The following is a 16888-nucleotide window of genomic DNA, read 5'->3' as shown; positions in this document are numbered from 1 at the left end:
GGGGGATTGGAACAGGACGCTACAGGAGGGGTGCGAGCAGGGGAGTTTTGTTTAGTTCACCATTGTTGTTTCCTTGCTCGGATAGACCTGTATCTTCTTCCTGAGTGGAGGTCAAAGAAGTTATGGACTGGATGTGATTGGTTTCTGGTGATGCTGTAAGATCAGCGTAGGCAGCAGGAGGTGTAGATGGTGGTGATTTTATGTTGTCTTGCAGCTGTATTAACACTAGCTTAGAGTTAGCATCTGGAGTCACAATGAATGGAAGAAACCTTGTGTGTGCTGACTTGTTGGCATCTGTGTTTGATTTCTCAAATTTAAAATTCCTAAATGTCATTAGCTGTGTTTCCATCAACGTATTTTTATGCACATTTTGAAGTATCGCATTAGAAAAGGTTGATGGAAACGGCGGAATTTGAAAAAACTGCCCCTATTTCGCAAAAAAGTTTTTACACTTGCTTGAGGTGGTTTTTGCTTTTGGGAGATGGAAACACCTTTGCCGAATAAGTTCTGATGTAGCGAACATTTAACTCACATGTCTCCTCTGTATGAGCCTATGGTATGGTATCTTGACAGTTTGAAATAAAGATTAAAAAAGAAACTTATGTTTTTTCTCCACTGAAGAGACGAAAAATAACGGAAGAGATCAGTATGGAGCAATGCGGAAAGTAACGCAACTCAAATTACTAATTGAAACAAACAAAAAGAAATATCATATTTCCATCATGTTTTCTACGTTTTCACTTTTTGAGGTTTGACTGACGCTTGTTTATCTTGTTTCACCCTCTTCTCCTGCAGTGGTATAATGGCACCTGACAGGAGAATTAGCACCATCTGCTGCTTATCTCAATGAACCAATTCCTAATAATCGCATAACAGTAGTGGATGGAAACACGCATAAATTTGTATTCTCTTTTGCCTATTTTCTGAATATTCTATTAAAATTTGTGATACATTTGGATGGAAACCCAGTCACCCTCCACTCAAGTGTGCTTTTCTTATTGTTACTTCACTTAAACATTTGAGTTTAGGAATGATCTTAATTTGCAGGGTTTGGCACTAGAAGGCTGTTTTCACATTCAACTGCTGCAAGAAGAAAGTTTCTCTGTGGTCAACCTACGACCATGATTTGTGACATCACAACTAGTGAAGCCAATCAAAACTTGAAACAGTATATCTTGTGTCCAGCAGTAACATTTTTATAGAATAATATTAGTATTGTCATGCCCTCTGCCTCCTAGTCTTTCTCCCCCTCTCTGTGCAGGTTGGGGCTTAATGACTAATGTCAGCCTGCTGTGCTGGAGTTGGCCTCAGCTGCCCAGGTGTCGCTGATTGGAGTCATCAGCCTACTTATGCTCCTTGGTTCAGCCAGTTAGTGCTGGATTGTAGACTCAGCTACACAGTTAGTCCCGTTTCCAGCTTTTCAGACATTTTGACCCTGTATCTTGTTTTTTCAGTTTAGTCTGCTGTGTTCTTAACCCGTTTTTCTTCTGTCCAGGATCACCAGCTCTCTCCACCCAGACTCCAGCTGCCTGAACTCCAGACCGGTTCTGCCCACCTGCCTGCCACACTTATTCAGCCTTCATCTACCCCATCATCTGCCTTCTCATCTGTCCCACACCTTCACTTACAATAAACTCCTTGTAACTGCCATCTGTCTCCTGTCTCTGCCTTTCAAGGCCACCTACCAGGCCTGTAACAAGTATATTCATGGATTCTGGATTTTTCAACAAGGGAGAAAGAGTAGGTGTCATTTTAAGAGTTTTTTCAATGATGTGACTGAACTTTTTTGTTGAGGAATCACATCAGACAAAAGTTATTTGAAACAGTATTTTTATGTGTTTTTAAAACATGTCTTAAAGGGATTTTTAATAACTTTTCTGGTCTTTCAAACAGCCTACATTTATATCCAGATGGACAGCTTTTCATGCGTTAACAGTAACTCCCACCCCCAGACTGATGCTGGGAAAGTACCATGTTCACACAATGGCTTTGATATTGATAACACACTGTAATGGACACCATGTGAAGAAGAAAGCACACAGTAGCTTAGTACATTTACCTTTGGATGGTGTGGTTGATTATGCCAGAACTTAATTACATGAAAGCACAAACAAGGTTAAAGTAAGGGCACAACAGCTATACCAGTATGTGGCTGATTCACAAAAGATCATGTTTTCAACACACACAACCATTTCCAGCTATGCTGGGGGCATTTTCAGAGGAAGGAGAGTTGTCTAACTGGTTTTACAGAGCTGGGTGTTCAAACACAGATCTTATCTAGATCTATATGTGTTACTGCCGTATTACTAATGAAGTGAATGTTCTTTTCCTGTCTGGTCATGTGGAAGCTGATATAACTGTAAATGGAGGAAGTTCTACCTCTTCCTCTTTGTCTGAAACTGTGATGAATACACTCAGAAGAGCTGCTGTTTTATATGCCTTGAGAACTGAGAAGAGATTAAATGATATGTCTGATACTGGCAATGTGGATTAATTCTTAATTTAGACAAGACTAACTGTTGAGTGACAGAAGTGTGAAAGCATCACCAGGCTGTGACTGACCATCAGTGGCTCTAATTTAACAGTTTTAACTTCACAACATACACATACAGAGTTCAAAACTCCAAAGCAAACTGTTTACAGCAAACGCCAGCAGTACAGTGAGTGTATGTGGAGATTATGTCTTGCTTGTGTGAAGCATGAACACTGAACATGAGCTCCTCCCTGTGTTCACCTTCATTTCTTCAATCATTCAGACATGCAGACTGCATTCACAAAAATCAAAAGAAATATCACTCAAAAGAACAAATTATGAATTCTGTGAATTTCTACATATGGATGTCTCAACAGGAAAAACAATGCATGCTGACATAAAAGGATGTACAGAGTTACCAGTTCCCATTATAAATTCCTCCATCACAGTCAGCAGGATTTTCTGTTAGCAACGCTTATTTTATTTTATATTTTTATTTCTTCTTTGGTTTGTTGTTGTAGGTTTACACATTCACCATGGCAAAATGTTTTTTTTAGTTATAGTAATATATTCTAGTCATGCTAGTCATGTATCTATTGTCTAGTCATGTTTCTATTATTGTTGTTGCTGTTCTGCTTCTCTTCCTCCTCAACCACTCCTATGCAACATAGAATGCAATGACTTCAGCTGCAAATGAACTCATTAGAGAAAACTGTATGACCTTGTTTTAAAATGTCATACAGAAAAAGTAGTAGTAGTAGTAGTATTGTCATTACTACTAAAGTACTGCTATTTTAAATAATACAAGCTTAAGTTGTGATTTACATGCTAGTTTACCAAGTTGGTCATTTCAGTACCTGTGCAGCTCAGTAACAGCTCACTAACCACAATTTCATGAATTAAAAATGTATTTAAACAGTGATTCAGCAGCTCTCTGTGGTTTTGAATTTAACTGACCGTTGGATCACTAAATGTTTCACAGTGATGATCACATCTGATACTGAGGAAGTGAGGAACCTGACCCTCTAGTGGACTTCACTGGAACATCACTGATCTCTTTCCAATCACAGGACTGCTGAGGAGTGACTCCAGGATTCATACTGTCGACTCTAAAAAAGGAAACTTTTTCTTTACATCTTACAAACTCACAGTGTGCAGTATGGTGAGTCATATTGTGAAGATTGTCCCTTCATATGTGTTTACACACTGTGTTTGTGTTAATAGTTTTAATTAATACAATACAATTACATGTACATACAGTTTCCAGTCCTTGTCATATGCAAATAATGTTAATCAGATGATTGGATGATAAGAGGACTTCTTCATTAGTTCATTTCAAATACATCACAGTTAGTAAACCAAATCACTGTGGCACTGCTTTAGGTTAAAGGGCTGGTTAACACAAATGAAAAAACAAAAAAATCTTATTGACCTGTAGTCATATCTAACCATGCAGATAGTTCTGTTTTCATTTTTAATTGCTATGAGCAACACAAGTGAAATTTCATTCATTTCTTTTGTACTTTGGTGGAGGAGAAATCTTGAATGTGGATTTTTCAATACACTGAAGAAATTAAACCAAAACTATCTGCATGGGTTGGTAGTTATGTGAGGAAATGTGTTTTTCTTATATATATATATATATATATATATATATATATATATATATATATATATACACATATATATATATATATATATATATACACACATATATATATATAATTTGGGTGAACTGACCCTTTAACCAAGTGTTGTGATTACACTGTAGCAGCTGTGTAATTCTTTGTTTTTAATGTTTCCTCTGCAGAGTGTGTATCACATCCTGCAGTGAACAGATCAAGTGTGAGTGCTGAGAGCTGCATCTTGCTGTGTTCTGTGGAGAAAGCTGAAGAGATGACACTGTTGTGGTACAAAGACGAGGAGATACTGAACCAGAGCAGCTCTGCTCTCTCTCTGCCTCTCACTGTACACAAGCAGGATTTCAGCTCCTCTTATAGATGTGTGGCTGCCAACGCTGCTGAAAATAAGACTGTTGTAGCTGATATAAAGACATTCTGTGGACAAAACAACACAGACAACACAAGTATTCAATCTTCTGTTTCTAAAGGTTCATACTCTCAATGAAACATAATGTTTCAGTGTATTTTACTGGTGTTCATGTTCAATGCGTCTGACAGGTGACAGTAACACATGTCTCTGGCTGTTCATCGTGGTGTTTGGGAGTTCTGTTGCTGTTTTTTGACAAACGTGAAGAGAAAGAGAGACACTGTGACAGCTGCACCATCACATCACTACACTGAGCAAAAATCATCTTTCAGAAGACAGAGTGGAGCTAAATTGATGAGCTCTTCTTGTATGTGACTCCATCATTTATAGATCAAAAAGAAAACAATCCAACTGACATTTTCAAATGAACTTGAAAAACAAAGTGGTAAGGTTCATCATTGTAACACACTCTGCTGGTTGTGTTTCTTTGTCTTCAGTTTATAAACTTATCATCAACAATTTAAACCAAAGTTCTAAATATAAATAAGAGTTTACTGAATGATTGCACATGACTGTTGGTGTGTGACACTGATGAGAAAACCTTTTCTGTGGGCCAGTTAACACAAGTGGGTAACACGTGGTATTCAGCGGCAGTCACAGTTTACTGTGCTTTGTGTCATATGATCCACGATGTGGTCAAACAACCACAGTTTGAAAGAGATGCTCTAGCTGCACTTTGATTTCTGCTCAGACATGACATGAACAAGCAGCCAAGCAGGGTCAGAGGTCACCATGGAGTTATACGTGAGGATTACCATCTTTTTTATATGTAAACTTTTAACTACATAACTGATGTGATGGCTTTTTACCTGATCAGGGCGTCTGAAGGGTGGAATGATATATTTTATATATTATATAATTATATATTTTTGTGATTTTACAGGTCTTTTTAAATGAATGTGTGCAGTGTTGTTGTACTGTTTGATAACTGTATGACAGTTTGTATTATTAAAAGTCTGGTAACACTTTTTTTTTTTAATTTTACAAGTCCCTTAATTTTATAATAAATTGCTGAGTAATGGTAATTTAACAGTAAATGTTTAAGACATTTTACAGAATGGTGGAATTTGTTATGAGTTATAAGAAAAAACAGAGACAAGAGTTAAGTTGGTTTAGTTGATAAGTGGTAAATTGTTAATTAGCTAAATTTATTTTCAGTGCGTAGTTTTGTGTGTCAAATTATATATTAGCATAAGGGGTTTTTAAAAAAAATAAAAGTAGCTGGCATTTGTTTGAAAAGTTTATTTGAGCTATTAAGAAAGAATGTGTGTAAATAACTGAGAAAGAGCAGCAATGTCTGTGTAGTCTATGATGTGTCATTTTTAAGCCAAACTGTATTGTGGAATTAATGCAGTTTAAGCATGAATTTTGTATGACTAAAACTTTAAAAAAAAGGTTTGATCAGCTACAGTATCTCTAAACCAATATGAATATTCAATGTACTGCTGTGGCAGATCATATTTAGACATATAGTTTTTGTGGACACTGCTACGACATCACAGATTTGAAGGTTTTTTAAGTAAAAGCTTCTAAACTGAGGAATCACATGTACAGAACAGAAGCAGTGTGCAATCATCAGTAAGCATCATTATCTATAGTCTATAATCTATCTATCTATCATTTAATAGTTCCTTAATCTCAGAGGAAGTGCCAGCATTGTTACGAGATAGAAGGAACACAAAACTGTTTGGGATGAATCAGAGATATACAAAAGTCTGATTTATGCTTCAAATGTTATCACTCCATTGAATGTGCATTATCAGTGGTTCTCAGCCTCATAGATATAGGTTAGAAGGGACCTGCTACACCTACTAGTAGGTTAAGCAGGGTGTTATCATCATCACCTTTGAGTTACAGAAACCATCTAGTGGATAACGCCAATTCAATCGAGTGATAACATTCGAAACAGGTGGATTGATATATTTCAATTGTCACGAACTGGCTCAAATTCAGTGACAAAAAAGGGAATCACGCATGAATAAAGTTCCTAAAATGATGTTTATTGTCAACTTAAGATAAAATATAATAATAATAATAATGTTAGTCAGGTAGGTCAACTCCTAAATTTAAGTTTTGGCCCCAAAACAAAAAATAAAATAAAGGTATTTTATATTCTCAACCAGAATTATATTCCTAGCACTTTTGGGGAGGCTTTGAAATAGCCTTTAGACAATTGTGTAGAGAGATAATATTAGAATAAAATATGTTTTAATACTCAAAGACAAAAACATAGAAATGTGATCCAAGTATATAAAGTCCAAAAGCACACAGAATATATGATTAAATCCATAAAATATTCTATTAAAATATCAAGAAAAATATAAACAAAGTATACACATTTATGACAAAAAGGAATGATATGAAGTATGGGCTGCTTTGCATCAGGCTAATGTGACTCCACATTGTATTTACTAAACAGGTCATCTGTAACTCCAGCATCATTTTGAGGAGATGGCAGTTACTCACCATGCACTAAATCTCAACTGTTCTGTAATGTGTGAAAATAATTAGCAAGCACGTGAAAGCTGTTCATACATTGATTTATGTCCTCTTAAGTGTACAAAATGCACTGCAATAATTAATCATGTTCAACAGTTACAAACAGCCTTCACTGTTCCCCAGCACACACACATAACGATATAACTTTCCTATTATCAAGTTTTCTTCTTTCTTTGCAATTAAATCAACAGAAACATAATTGTGATTTTGAGATACAATAAACAACTTTAAGACACTTGATAAGGAATGTTTTAGAGCAAGAAGTGTATGCCAGTGTCTCTGCTCGCTCTTTGTGGTATCACTTACATTAAAGTCTGTTGACACAGTTTGTAAAAATGATTAAATGTAATGTGTAATTCAGGCTGCAGGGCTCTGCTGTGTTGTATATCCTATATGGTTCACTTCCTCGACATCTGATTCATGACATTTGCTCGAGTATAATCATTATTTATAGTGTTTCACTTCATTGCTTTTCAGATTGAAATGATGATATCATGGCTTCATATGATCATCACTCTAAATATTTTTTCCATCAGATTAAGCCGAGCTCTCTGCAAAGGAATGTATCATCCTCGGAGAAGAGGGTAATCAATCAATCATCAAGTCAATCACGTCTCGTGCTTTGACTCGCCTGGGTTTGGCCATGGCTGCCTCCCTCTCAGCATCAGTTATAACCCCGTGTCCCAGAAGTTCATCCAGCAGCTTGTCCAGAACAGGATAAGACACTCTGTAGATAAATGCTGACCTAACAGTTTGCAGCTTCTTGTCTGCTGAGATGTTGTCTCCCATCCTTGGCAGAATTTGAACTGATGAAGCACCTGAAGATGAAGCTGAAAAAAGAATTTGATTCAACAACAGAGGCCAGCTAGAAATTGGTCCGACTACAGTGACACTCATCCCAAAGCCTTCATGTCTAATAAAGGTACATCTTTGGTTTGCAAATATAAATGGCAGAATTAAAAAAAAAAAAATATATATATATATATACATATATATGTCAATATATATATAATATATATGTATATATATAATTTCCTGGGCATTGCAATTATTGTAATTTCCAGCAAACATGACTCAAACAGGAGGAATACTGGCTAGGCTGCTGTGTCTTCAAGTCTGTTTGCAGTGAATCTGTTAAAGTCAGTCAGCCCTACAAGTATTTTATTAGCTTGGTTTAATCTGCAGGAGTTTCTGAAGGCTTGTGTAACATGTTTTTCTGCCACGGGGGAAATAAATTCATGACGAGTGAAAGCAAGTCCAAAGTCTTCCAACATCTTTACGGGATCATCTCTCAAACAGCCAAGAATTACTGCAGCCACACATGATGAGGAGCTCAAACAGACAGTCTGAAAAGAGGTAGGCCTATCTGTTTTTAAAAAAAAAAAATCATTACAACTCTTTCAACAGCCTGACAGGAGAGAGTGTGAGTATGTGACTGATAGACAAGCTACAAATATGTGATTTACTTTCAGCTTTGATGGTATTATTTCACTTTTATGAGAGAAAAGGTTTTCAGACTGAGGACTTTCTTCTTCTTGGATTTACTCTGGGAAACGTATCCATCCAGACGAGTGTAAGTGTGTTGTATGCTCAAAAAGTATTTTTCCAAAAAAAGGTGTTGGAAAAGCGGGGATGTCTCATATTAGGACAAATATGGTAAATCAGGCTTTGGATACACTCACAATACTTGTTAGTGGGATCAATTAATTGTTGGTGATGGTCTTTTCCGGGGATTTGAAATCCGATCTAAAATATGAGATTGGACAATATGTACAACATGTAGCAACAACCTTAGCAACAGAGAATACGGCCATTTATGGACATGTGTGATGAGCTGATGTTACTGGCCTCAAGCCTTGGGGTACCTGGGCCAGTAGCTATGGTGCTACACAGTCCTGGATGGCTGCGGAGCAGTGAGGAACAGACACAAGTTTATCGGTGTGTGACCAACTCAAGCGCCATTTTATTCTGTCTCATCAAAACCACAATCTTTCAAGGATGTTCAACTTCAATATCATCCTCACGAACCAACAATGTATTATGTATTCAAAATAAACATATATCCCCCCTTAACTGATACTGTCCTCTGTATCTTCAGTTATTACTATCATTACAATCATATTTCAGTCACATCATGTACATATCACTTCACATTCAACTGGTTTCCACTCTGATCATACAGGTTTACTGTTATACTGACTGAAAATAAGTTGTTTCAAGTACCAGCATTTTAGCCCTAATAATACTTATATAAATGGAATACTATTGCATAGATGCACAGTCAAATGCATGAAAACGATTAAACAATTAAATTTCATAACTTCAATGCCAAATGCACAAAGATGATGAAACAACTTTTACCCCTCTGTCATACTGTTTTTTCCCTTTGCTGATGATTTTTGACTATTTTCTGAGGCAATTTTGTATGCCTCCTGCATCCTACTTGCCCATTTTTGTGCAAACATCTGTCTGTCTGGGGTCTCCTGCTCAGGTTTGAGGTCAAAGAGTAAGTCGATTGGTAGGCATGGGGCTCTTCCATATAAGAGAAAGAATGGTGAGTATCCCGTAGCTTCATGGGTAGTGCAGTGGTATGCATGCACAATGCAAGGGACATGGTCTTTCCAATCAGACTTTTTTTCTTCATGTAGCGTCTGAAGCACCTGGAGCAGTGTTCTGTTCAATCTCTCCACAAGATTCCCCTGCGGATGGCATGGAGTGGTTCGAGAATGAGATATGCCAGCCAGAGTCTCTGAAACAGTGCATTCTCAAATTCCCGACCCTGATCGTGGTGTAATTTTTCAGGGTAACCAAACCTAGGGACGAAATCCTGGAATATTCTCTGCTGCCGTCATCCCTGACTTATTCTTGGTGGGGCACACTTGGGCAAGGCGGGTCAAATAGTCAAGCAGAACAAGTATATATTCATAGCCTCCTTTGCTGGGCTCAAGGTGGAGGTAGCCCAGCTAGAAATTTTTGGTTCTAAAAACGTTCTGAGAATGGTACATGTAATGTTCTAATAATGTTTTCAGCAGGAAGTTTTCTTTTGGTTCCTGGAACATTCTAGGATAACGTTCTCTAAAAACATCCTAAAAATGTTTGGTGACAACCTTCTTAAAATGTTTAGTTATAACATTGTTAGAACATTATGCCCAAACGTTCCTTAAAACGTTTTCAGCGGGAAGTTTTATTTTGGTTCCTAGAACGTTCTATAATAACATTCTCTGAAAATATTCTAAAAATGTTTGGTGACAACCTTCTTAAAATATTTAGTTATAACATTGTTAGAACATTATGCCCAAACGTTCCTTAAAATGTTTTCAGTGGGAAGTTTTTCTTTTGTTCCCAGAATGTTCTAGTATAACGTTGTCTAAAATCATTTTAAAAATGTTTGTTGATAACCTACTTGAAATATTTGGTGATAACATTGTTAGAACTTTACACTGTAACATTCTTAAAACATTTTCACATTTTCATTATAAAAATGTTTTGTTGTAACATTTCATTAAAACATTTTAACATAATAGTGTATCCCTTTCATGTATGCTGCAACCTCACACAAACCCACGATAGCAACTGTGGTTGTTAAAACAACAAGATAGTGTCTGGACTAAGGCAGTAAATAATTCCTCACAAATTCTACATAATAATGCTATACAAAGGATTTATTTTTTTTACAACTAAGAAAAGACATAAACGAACCTGGGCAAGGTTCTCTTTGGTTTTGACAAATGAAAAACCCAATTTGAAAACATACATTATCATCTCCAGAGTCAATAAAATGCAATTTATACCTTGTATTATCATGGCTAAGCGAGCTGCAATGACACTGCAAACTCACTCAACTTCCCTTCAAACAAATACTACACTGCACCGTTGCTCACATTATTATTTGTTGCATGTCAATATGCTCAAATATCATTTCATTGGAACTAAAATTCATACAATACTAGCCCAAAAGTAAGCCTACTGACACTAAGTAGGATACTTACTGATCATAACTCACACATGCCACCTCTACGCAAATCTTTTTATCTTTTTTTGAACAAATGTTTAACACTAACCTCTGTGGGGAGCATATTTCGGGGTATCTGCGACACAGGTTTTGACTGTCTTCTGCAGTATCTTGGGGTGGTTCTTGCGACAGGCCTCTAAAGGTAAAGAAAGACAAAGAAAAAAAAGAATTAGAAAATTCTTGCTTCAGCTTGAAAAAGTGGATAGTTGGAGTATTTTAAGCAGTACTTTATTTAGATGAAGTAGTACCTGAAGTTCTTGAGACAGTAGTTGAAGTAGCTTAAGCAGTATTTGAAATACTCAAAGCAGTAGTGGCTGATCACTTCTTTATTAATCAACAAGTGCTGAAAATGCTAGCAATGTATTTGGCTTATCAGCTTACAAGCAAAATGCACTGTTAGCATTTTTGGCCTTATGGATTAATCAGGGAAGTGCAAGTAATCAGCCCTAATGTGTGCAGTGAAAACTTCTACCTTTGGATTATCATTTGGATTGGGCTATTGGTTTATAGCCCAATCCAAAATAAATGCAAACCTGAATAAACCTTAACATTTTTTTTAACCAGTCTAACACTTAATTTCACTTTTCATAGAAATAAAAAACCTAATGTCACCTGTAAGTGGGTCCCATGGATACTGTCTCATCCAAGTCACTGTAGTAGGACGGCTGCTGGGTAAAGATGCTCTCTAAAAAAAGGCATCATTATTAAAGTTAAGAGTTTTCACTTCATCTTTTAACCTGATGGAGACATTTCTCATCACAATACCATACAGTGAGTGACAAGAATTATTGATAAGATTTAAAGAAACAGTCCACCTATCATCTTATGCAGCAGCTAGCTGTTGCCTTTTCCAAAAAACACGTACAGATCCAAAATTTTGGGAATATCAAAAAGGAACTTCTCATAGATCATTTCTCCAAACGCAGCCAGAGTGAGGAGGCTCCCCTGAGGGAAGAGAAGCACACACAACGCAACAGGTGACCATACTATTACTGGAAAATACAGAAAAATCTCAAGCAACTGTCTCCTCTAAGAAGCCGTTTGTAGGATCACTTGATTGATATCCAGTTTCTCATCCTACCTTTGATTCTTTATGTGTGGTTGTGGTCCTGAGGAAGGTCAAAAAGCCCGTCCTGTGGACAGAAAAGTGCAGCATTTTGGCCACCACTGGGGAGGAGGGCAGGGCAGTGAGGTAGAGGATGCAAGGAGCACGATGCAAGTACAAGTCTAGTTACCTCTAGGACATCAAACACCACCTGGTAGAAAAAATGGACCACAGCAGAGAAGGGAAGAAGGGAAGGCTCCTGGCCAATGAATCGATAGTGTATTTACATTTTTCCAGCTTTGGTAGACTATTGTAGAGCAATGAAAAGAGGAAAAAACGTCTCAGAAATATTTTCACGTCGACAGTCCCTCACCCAACACCAAAACTGTTCATGAGGCAGTGCGTGCAGCCACTCCAGATCCTCTGTGATGAATTCCATCTCCATCTTTACTTGAAATGAGAAAAAGAACCTTTATGTATTATTACAGTACTTATTATTTATAATCCCTCTAGTTCAATATAAAAACTGACAATAAATAGTGTTTAAATATTATTTAACTGTACTTTGATTAGACAGTCAGTTGTTGACTGCATATAGACAATACAACTACTACGCTACTTCAGTATATATGGCCCTTAATCATAATGCAAGTTAGACATTATGATGTTCTGGACCTTTGCTTGAGGAATTTTTCTCTCACTGGACCTCTTTGAATTTGAATTGAATAACCCTGTCTTATAAGGACAACAGTACTGATCAGTAGTGATTGTATTTAAACGCATGTAGTACACGGTTATCTAATCAGTTTCTGTTTGCAAAATGAAAGTTGACAGTGACAGAGTCTGATTCGGATGAATATTGTGGTAACAGAAATAAATGTCTGTGGCTTCTCATACAAAATAAGATCATCATACTTTGCAAATGCTAACTCCAGCTCGCTCCCTACTGCGTCTGAGCCAAGTATGACATACATGTAACCTTATGTTTCACATGTACGCTGTACTAAACAGTTCTCAAATTCACATCGGATTAAGCAGGACATATGATACTAACAACAAGAACAATTTATTAATATGAAAGCATCAACTGTCAGCTACTTTGTCAATCCATAGTCCTTTCTGGCATCCAGAGGTCGCCATGGAAACCACCGCCTCAGACATGTGGATATCACCAGTACTTGAAACACCAGTTAAACTGTAACATCAGCAGTACCTTTTAAAAAAACAGGGCCAAAAAACAACATGCACCACCTGCTTGCCTGCCTTCCTGTCTGTGCTCCATCAAACAGACGAACTTACGCTACAAACCCAGCTAAAGCCTGAGAAATCCAGTTTAACTCCACTGCTCAGTGCAATGTGCTAACTAGGCTAACAATGACAAGCTAACGTAAACCTAGCTTCTTCAGCTTAACATTACCTTGCAATTCATTAGCTCGACTAAACTTCAGTCAAACAGGCGTTTCTGTATTAAATTAAATTATAATTACTTAATACTCACCCAGTTCAATGTGTGTCTGTGTCTCCGTTGCTTTCGGTTACGATCTAGTTGTGGGTTGGAGTCTTGTTGTCCGCCTTTTTTCACTAGCCCAGCCCTTCTCCTCCTCTACGCCCAATCACATGCAACTATTTTGACTTTTGAATTTTGAGTGACCAATCAGGCAAAACAAGCCATTTTGGCGTCCTGCGTTTTGTGTGTGTGTGTGTGTGTGTGTGTGCGTGAGTGCGTCTCACAAAGAAGAAGGAAAATCTCATTATTTTTATAGATACATTTTATATCAAAGAGCAGTAACATCACAAGTAATTTGTATGGCATATTTTAAACATTTATATTCATATAAATATGATAAATATATTTAAGTTTTTGAACACCAGTGATTATGTTCAAAAGTGTCCAGAAAGACTAATTTGGGTGTAGTGTACACAAAACACGTTTCATTGAGATATATTTCCCCATTTGCTGCAATGCGATTTTATTTACATGGCTGAATGAGGGCTGTATGAGAGCCCAATTTTCAGCAACTATTTTTGGGCCAAATGAGGGTCACGATTTAGCCCAAAAGACAACATCCATCGAAATCAGTTGCATGGGATAGATATTTAGATTGTGTGTGTGTGTGTCTATATGTGTGTGTTGCAAGTTCAACCAAACAACAATTTTTTTCATCATTTGGGTTAACTCAATGAGAAAAAAAGAGTGTATTCTATAAATGTGGGCCAGCTGGTGGGCTTATAGTCATCATTTTGCACCTAATTCCCGTCATACACCGACCACATCAAATGTGCGTAAAGAGCTGCTGGACACTCTGCCTAGCGGGTTGTAGCACTGCTTCCTGCACACATCCCCAATGCATTCATTCTAACGATGCGCATGATAACGTATTCCTCCATATCAAATAACTAGAGAACCCCTTGGACTCAAGAGAGCAAAAAAGATTAAATTGTTCTGTTGAATTACAATTTGTTTCCTCCTTCCTCCTCCTAAATTGAGCCCTCCAATTACTCAAATGACTCACCTACATTGCTACTACAAGTCAACATCATCTGAATAGAGTTTGATTCTCTCTAGCCACATCACGCCAAAACTATTGCCTTTGATCTACTTATCAGTATATATCAGCCAGAATATGACTTAACAGCTCTTACAGACCTCCTTTATAAATTTGGGCATGTACATGATTCATGGAATATTGCTTAATTCACCTGTAAACTCAATTACACACCACATTGTTGAGACATCTAGTCTCAGTTGGAGAGACTGTACAGCCTTATGTACGTTGTTTCTTCGTTAGCATGTAACACTTTGGGAATGTTTTATAAGTAACTCAGTGGGTGAAGATAATCAAACATACATCCAGTAAGTGAGGTCATTAGAAACCATGAAAAAACCTGCACACTTTTATTGTGTAAACAATGTTTTGATCCCAAAAGGGATCTCTGTCAGGTCTCAAAGATATCGAGCACAAAACCACCCCTATACAGTATATAAGATCAGGACACACACCTGATCTGATGGACTAATGGACTGATGAAAAAGACACACATCTGATCTGATCTGATCAATGCAATGTTTGTATATATCTAAGAACCTATGTTTTATGATGACTTCTGCTCTATTCTGTTTGTTTGAAAGCACTTTGGCACAAACCTGGTTTGTTTTTTAAAGCACTCTATAAATAAATTTGACCTTGACCATGACCTTGTTAACTTATCACATTACAGAAACATTTTATAAGAAATGTTCTGTCATCTCAGGCCTCAATAAAATCATCACAGAGATGCATTGAGAATGTTCTTTCTTTGTTAACATGTAATATTATGGGACTATTTTATAAAAGAACATTCTATAATCCATTATCTCAACAACATCCCCAAAATATCCTCAGAATGTTGCAGAGAAAACGTTCTACTTTTGTTAACATATCACATTAAGGAACGTTTTATGAAAAATGTTCTGCCATCTGAGGCCTCAATAACATCCTAAAAACATTTTCAGATTGTTACTTCAAGAATGTTCTTTCGTTGTTATCATGTAACATTGTGGGAATGTTTTATAAACGAACATTCTATAATCAGTCACCTCACCAACATCCCCAAAACATCATCAGAATGTTGCAGACCAAACGTTCTACTTTTGTTAACATATCTCATTAAAGGAACGTTTTATAAAAAACATTTAGTCATATCAGGCCCAAATACCATTCTCAAAACATTCTCTGAATGTTACATTGAGAATGTTCTTCTTTTGTTATCATATAACGTTGTGGGAATGTTTTATCAAAGAACATCCTATAATCTGTTATCTCAACAATGTCCCCAAAACATCCTTAGAATGTTGCAGTTAAAATGTTATGTCTTAGTTAATGTTTAACCTTATAAGAACATTATTTGAATTGATAAACATCCTTAAAACGTTTTTTGAACAGTAGACTAAAACATTTTCTCTAAAACATCATTAGAACTTGTAGGTAACGTTAGCCAATGTTGTGGGAACGTTACCTCCTAGCTGGGAGTCCACTGAGACAAACCTAAATGGGGTGCTAGATGTTATGGAACCCATGGGTGCTTTGTGTGGGACACAAGGCCGTTTCTGCTTAATACAAGCACACCTTCTGATCACATAATCCTCTATTTCCTTTTGCATGAAAGGCCAAAAGAACCTCTCTCTTGTCAGATGAATTACTTTGTCAGCATCAACATGTCTAATGTCGTCATGCAAATTCTTATGCACCATTTGTTTCAGTTCAGTAGGGAGAACCAACTGTTTCCTCTGACTTGCATACCTGTACAGAATTCCCTTGTCTAATTAGGGAACAAGCCCAAAAGGCAGTAGTCGCCTAAGGGCGAGGACGCTATTGTTTTTCATGTGTTTGTTTGTTTGTTTGTTTCTCTCTTTCTTTATTATTACACCACTTAAACCCTTACTTTGACCACCTAAACATGCTCAAAAACTCACCAAATTTGGCACGCACATCAGGTCTGGTGAAAGATTTGATAAAATTTAAAAATTAACCCCCAAAGTGCCAAAATGTGCTCTCTAGCGCCACCTATGTAACTAAAATGGCCGTAGAGAGATCAAACCAAAACTCAATTATTCGTCTCATCAAGACCTACAAATCATATGCTGACACCTCTGACCTAAATCCAACAGGAAGTCTGCAATCAGCCTTTCAAAATAAGACTTTGCCCCAATTTTGGCCCCCGAACAAACGCCATCTCCTCTGAAGGTGTTAATGGTATTGGCTTCAAACTTTAATAGATGACTTATGACACTGTGCTGAAAAAAAGGTGTAATAACTTGAATGGTTTGAAT

The 16888-nt window shown here is 37.0% G+C and overlaps 1 protein-coding gene and 2 long non-coding RNA genes across 4 annotated transcripts in view; 1 reads left to right on the top strand and 2 right to left on the bottom strand.

The window, feature by feature from the left end:
• The window catches only part of LOC137179603 (uncharacterized), a 39364-nt gene extending 25723 nt beyond the window's left edge, over positions 1 to 13641 (bottom strand). The window contains exon 1 of one of the 2 annotated variants that reach the window (XR_010927844.1): positions 13577 to 13641. This is a non-coding gene — a long non-coding RNA (uncharacterized lncRNA). The remainder of the gene's footprint in view (positions 1 to 13576) is intronic. The other variant, XR_010927846.1, reaches the window with a different exon arrangement.
• The window catches only part of LOC137179597 (NACHT, LRR and PYD domains-containing protein 12-like), an 84279-nt gene that overhangs the window by 31639 nt on the left and 35752 nt on the right, over positions 1 to 16888 (bottom strand). The gene's annotated exons all lie outside the window — the stretch shown is intronic.
• LOC137179605 (uncharacterized) lies at positions 35 to 1916 on the top strand. The gene is made up of 3 exons (XR_010927849.1): positions 35 to 1399; positions 1496 to 1740; positions 1894 to 1916. It is a non-coding gene; the product is annotated as an uncharacterized lncRNA (long non-coding RNA).

The sequence above is a fragment of the Thunnus thynnus genome, chromosome 3 (assembly GCF_963924715.1).
Source record: "Thunnus thynnus chromosome 3, fThuThy2.1, whole genome shotgun sequence".
NCBI lineage: Eukaryota > Metazoa > Chordata > Actinopteri > Scombriformes > Scombridae > Thunnus > Thunnus thynnus.
The sequence above is the reverse complement of the archived record's forward strand: the minus strand, read 5'-3'. Positions and strand labels throughout refer to the sequence as shown.